The 6,010-nt window shown below is 42.9% G+C and overlaps 1 pseudogene; it reads left to right on the top strand.

Annotated features, from left to right (window-relative positions):
• Window positions 1–6,010, top strand: part of LOC115067660 — a 35,161-nt pseudogene that overhangs the window by 27,535 nt on the left and 1,616 nt on the right.

The raw sequence follows: 6,010 nt of genomic DNA on the forward strand, positions 1-6,010 counted from the left end.
TTCATCTATAAACCTAAAAATTTACAGCCAATTTTGAAAGAGATGTACCCTAGCTCAGAAAAATGTTATTGAATAGGTTAAAAAAAATAGGAAATATGTCTGGCATTGTGGTGTATGCATGGAATTAAAATAGTCTTGGGGGCCAATATGATGGCTCAGTGAGTAAAGGTTCCTGCACCAAGCTTGATGACCTGAGTTCAATCCCCAAGGCATAACCCAGGACCTACTTGGTAGAAGGAGAGAAGTGACTCTTGAAAGCTGTCCACTGATTTTCACACATGTCCAGTGACACAAGTATGAGCACAAGCACACACATACACACATAATAAATAAATGTAAAACATATTTTAAAACATTCTTGAGAGGTGAAGGAAGAGGATCATGAAATCCAAACCATCCTTGGCTACATAGTGAATTGGAGGCAAACTTGTGAAATCCTGTCTCAACAAAAATAACAGAAAATGAGACGTAAGATCGTGGGTTAGTTACTAGACAGTTCAATTTTTAGAAAACTTTTCAATGCATCATTTAAACTTATGTTTCTTGATGTGTGCGTGTATGTCTGTGTGAGTGTGTGTGTGTGTGTGTGTGTGTGGTATATGTTTGTATGGAAAGGTGTGCATCCATGCATGTATATGGAAGCCAGAGGAGGACAGTGTCCTGCTTTATCAGTCTCTGCCTTATTCCTTCTAGATATGTGTCTCTTATTGAACCTGAAGCTCACCATTTTTGCTAAGCTGCCTGGCCATCCAAACTCATGAGATATGGTGTCTTAGGTTACAGGGAAATGAGGCCATACCTGAATTTTGTGGGAGGGGATGCTGGGGATTTGAGCTCACGTCCTCACACTAGAACAGCAAGCACTTTCTTCCACTGAGTCATATTCTCAGTCTCTAAAATTATATTTCCTGACACAGTCTTCATGGTATAAACTTATAATTCCAGCACTTGGGAAGCTAAAGCAAGAAGATCATGAGATCAAGGCAAGCCTGAGCTACCTAGTGATACTAAGTAAAATAAATAAAATAAAATAAGCCTTTTAAAAATTGGCTTTATATACCGGAGACAGCAGAACAGTTACTCCCATCCAACTCACTGAGCCTGAGCAGCCTGTGTAGATAGCCTGAATATGGTACTTGGACCAATCACAGTAATTTCTTTTGGATCTAACTCAGCCTTTCATCTTAGCACCAATCACAGTCATCAAGACTTAGGTTTTTTGGATAATTTGTATTCTTGACTTTTAGCAGCAATCCCAGCTTTGAGGGTTGTGTTCAGCTCAATCACAGCCATTTGTTTTGGACCAATGGCAGCCTTGACTCTTGTACTAATCGCAGTCATTGAGGTTTGTGTTTAGGCCAATTTTGTTCTTGTTTCTTAGCATCAGTTGGTCACAGCAATCACTCTTTTAGGCAATCATGGCAAGTGTTTCCCTACTAGCCAAGGTGGAAATAGTTGCAGGATATTTTAGACTTCATAAAGGCTTGTGATAGCAAAATGACTGATACAGACTTTCCTTGGTTGAGTCTCCTCCTATAGGAGGGAGAAAAATCAGCTGCAATACTTGCATCACGATCTTAAGGCATCCATAGAATATCCAGACAGCTGTTGCAAGCATAAAGGTAGTTCAGCTTACTATTTTGACTGATGGTCCTTTCATGTAGGACAGCCAGGACAACAAGGGAGAAACCAAGAGCTGTTTATTAGGGGGTTGCATTGCCCCATTCCCACAATTTTTTGTTCACTTGTGGGAAAATTGACATCAAGAGTGCCTAAAAATATCAATTTAGAGAACTATCATTATGTTACTAATAGTGAGTTTTAGAGATTTTAATATTTCTTTGACAATGTTTAACATTTATCTTGTGCCCAAAGGAGAGATGGATCCTTTTCATCTATCTTGAGATTCTAGGGCACAGGTCCGGTGACCTGTGGGATCAAGTGGAGCCTTTAAGGATCATGGGACAGGGCCAGTGAGATGACTCAACAGGTAAAGACACTTTCCACCAATCATGTGACATCCTGACTTCATTCCCCAAAACCCATGTGGAATGGGGGAACCGATTTCTGCAGCTTGTTCTCTGACCTATGCACATGGCAAACAAATAAGCAAATAAACACATACATAAACACACAAATTCATACATAAACAAATAAATGTTTTCAAAAATAAATAAATGCAACACCAAAAATGAAGCATAGGACAAATATTGACTTCATACATGAGAGACCTTGAATGAACTGGAAATTTCTATGACCCAATTATTACAGTTCCCAAAGGTTAAACCCTGAGTCCTCTCTCTTGATAACTACTTCCACTGAGATTTGTCTCTAAGTTCAGTTTTGCACGATGAAAACTCACATTTTGCATGCCTACGGGTATTCATTAGGGCATGGATGCTTCCCTGTTGCCTTAGTATGCTGGTCATCTGGTTAACCTCTAAGGGAAATTGTACTACTGTAATCTCACCACCAGGATGCCTGAATCTCATTCATGATCCATCGTTTATCAACAGGGAGAAAACCAGTGAGAAAGACGCACTATATTCCCAAGCAGAAATTCCATGAAGGTAACTTACAAGCCTTACAAACCAATTCTATAAGCTATCCAGGAGAATAGAAAATTGCCAGTAGAGGTTTACCAGCCCAACCAGAATCATGGCTGTTTTGCAGATGATCTAAGTTTTTTGTCTCCCAGTGACTAGACATGAGTCACAAGGACACGAATCCCTGCCAAAAATGCATCTTTCTGAGTGGAGCCTAATATAAAAGTTATCCAGCATGCCTTGCCTAGGAATGCATCTTTTAGGGACTCCTTTTCTCTTTCACTATTGTTGAAAAAGAGGGAACTTCAGTGAGGCTGCATGCCAAGCCCACTGCTTCTGCTTGGGAGGCTATCCTGGAATTGAAAGAAAATATTTACTAAATAATGGCATTATAGAGTTTGATGTTTTTTTTAAAGGGAACTGGAAAGATGGCTCAGGGGTTAACAGCATTAGCTGCTCTCACAGAAGACCCGGGTTCTCTTTGGTTCCCACCTCCCATGTGGAGATTAACAACCAACTGTAACTGCAACTCCAGGAAGTCTAACACCCTCTCCTGACCTCTGAGAGCACTGCACGAAATGGGTGCACTTACACACACAGGCAATACACTCATACACATAATTTTTTTAAATAAAATATTTTGTTGGGATACGGCCAAAAATGATCAGAATGTAGAGCAGGGCCCCGGAATCCAGGAGACCTCCTAGTGAGGACGGCAGGAGTCCGGCAGCTTCATTCTGGACATGCTGGCTGTCTAATAATCTCTTACCCAACCACCTCTAGGCTAAGCTTCCATTTCCCCAACCCTAATCAGGTTCCTTGCAAATCATGTGACCAGACAACAGGACAGAAAGGACCATGAGCAGACACCAGTGTAGCTTTGGAAATCCCCTCCCTCCCCCTACCTGCCTGCCCACCAAAAACCCAACCCCGCCTCTTTGCCTGCCAAACTTCCCTATAAAAACTTCTTCTTCGCCGTATTAAAACGAGCTGTCGGCTGACACAGTCTCCTGGGTGTTTTTTCCCTTCATACTAGCAGTTTCCCAAGACTTTCCTCTCCCCCACTGACTCCTTACCCACCCCACACTTCACAACCAAGACGGGTGCACAAGGGCTCCCCAGCAACAGCTAGACCCTGACGGGGAGGAGACCAACAATTATTTTTAAGAAAACAGAAAAAATAAAGACGGAAATAAAAACCAATGGGCTAGTGAGATGGCTCAACAGGTAGGGGCCCTTGAAACCAAGCCTAGAGACCCGAATTCCATGCCCAAGACCAATATGGTAGAAGGAGAGAAGTAACACCCAAAGTTGTTTTCTGGCCACATGCACACTGTATCATCTGTACCCACCCCACCCACACACACTAAATTTAATTATTTAATTTATTATTTATTAATTAAAAGGGAATTCCTGAGGACATTCCTCATGCAACTTGTACTTAGGAGTTCCTCACTCTTAGAGGAGAAGTGAAATCCCAGACACTGCAAAAGGCCTACTCAATGGGGTGATGCTGGAGCGAATGCTCCAGGAGACCACCAAGTCACCACCCTCACTGACTTGAAATAAGACCAGCCTGCCTATAAAGGAAGGACAACTGTGCATATTATTTCAAAGCCAGGAAGAAGGAACTATGGCTCCATCCTATAGAAATATGAGCAAGGCTTCTGGGCTGGGTCTCTCACCAGGCTGGGGAGGCAGGGTGATGGGTCTTACCAATGCATTAAAAGAAACCTTTAGTTTCTTCTTTTCCCTTTCTCATTTTTTCCAATTCCATAAAACACTCATACCTTAATAAGCTAACCAGATAAAGTACTTGAATTAGCACTAGGGGATTTCTGGATTCAGAATACAAATGCTTGCATGAAAGAAATTGCCTAGTGGCCTTAGAAAGCTGGGTGTGGTGATGCTTGCTTTTAGTCCTGGCACTCAGGAAGCAAAAGTAGGCAGATTTCTGTGCAAGTAAGGCCAGCCTGGTCTCCATAGCGAATTCCAGGCCAGCTCAGGATACAGGAAGACCTTATCTCAAAAAACAAAGAACAAACGTTCTTTTTTTTCCCCCCATGACTATATGTTTTTATAGAAAAAGTAACCCATAACCAATCATCTATAGCCAACCATTGATAATTTCAGTTCAAATACTTACCTTATTTTTTTTTCTCATATTGTCATATTAAATACCTGTTGGTCTGAAATCTGTTCATTTTCTTTTTTGAGCAATAAATCATATCACAAAAATAACTTTGACAATCATTTAACTTTAAAATTTTTTAAACATAGGAGTAATATATTATTTTTAAATTTGTGCTCTCCTGATGCCCGAGAGCATTTGGGGATACAAATTAGACTGTATAGGTCTTTAAAAAATAAAGGTCATAGCATCAGTTGTTAACCTCTCTTGACACGGCCATTGCTGATTGCCTCAGGACTCCAGCACTCAGGATCTCCACCACCTGTGACCCCCATACATCATGAGACAAGCAACCAAGGTCCTGGATGCAGGCCATGGAGAACCAAACTCCCCTGACTCAGGTCCCAGGCAACTAGGCCTCCAGTACTCAGATTTCTCACACACGAGCCTAGCCAGGCCGACTGCCTATTGGCGCAGAAAGTAGACCCTCTCAGTGAACTCTGAGCCCAGTGGTATGTCTGGGCAGGTGTGCATGTCTGGCACTGCCCAGAGGCTGTAAGGAACACAAAGGACTGGCACTTGCTAGTGCCTAACTGCTCAGCTGAATAGGGACATATACTCAGAGGCCTCTCCTGATGCCCATGTCCAGAACTTATCATAGGGTGGTCAATGGAGACAAGCACTTGAAAGAGAATTAAGGCCTCAGCAGTGTTCTGCTTCCATATCTGCCCTGTGCTGTACACTCCCTGTGATCCCACCACCAACAGTCCAGTTCCTAGGATGAGGAGGTCTGGACAGCTTCACCGTTGTCAACTTCAGCAAGCTGGAGGTCAGGAGAAAAGGATATGGCCCCAAAATAACTTGAGAACCAGGACAAATGAGAACCATATCTTGTCAAGAATCTCAGAGAGTCAGAACACTGCACATAGGCTGAGCCTAACAAGAAAAGGCAGCCTCTTGAGGTCGGCAGTTCAAAGCAGGACACGGAGTCTGCTTGTGATGAAGGCACCAGGAAGGTTCTGTTGCAACCCTCCAAACAGGTGTGCTCCCGAGAATGGGGGCTGTTGGGGACCCCTGTTGTGTAAAGTAGCAGTCTCTCCATGTCCGGATAGCCTATGGGCTCGGCTTCATATGCAGAGACTCCTTTTATCAGCAGGGTGCCTTCCCGGCATCTTCCTGACTCATCTTTTGAAGTAGCCATGGCCTCTGGCTCTGGAACTGCCAGCTTTTCCTGTGTGATTTTCAGGCAGTCTGACAGCCTGGCAGGAGCCCACTTCCATATGTAAATAGGGCATCCCACAAAGTACCTATCAGCTAAGGCTTTTACCACTAC

This window comes from Nannospalax galili, unplaced genomic scaffold (assembly GCF_000622305.1).
Source record: "Nannospalax galili isolate Female #2095 unplaced genomic scaffold, S.galili_v1.0 scaffold25, whole genome shotgun sequence".
NCBI classification, from domain to species: domain Eukaryota; kingdom Metazoa; phylum Chordata; class Mammalia; order Rodentia; family Spalacidae; genus Nannospalax; species Nannospalax galili.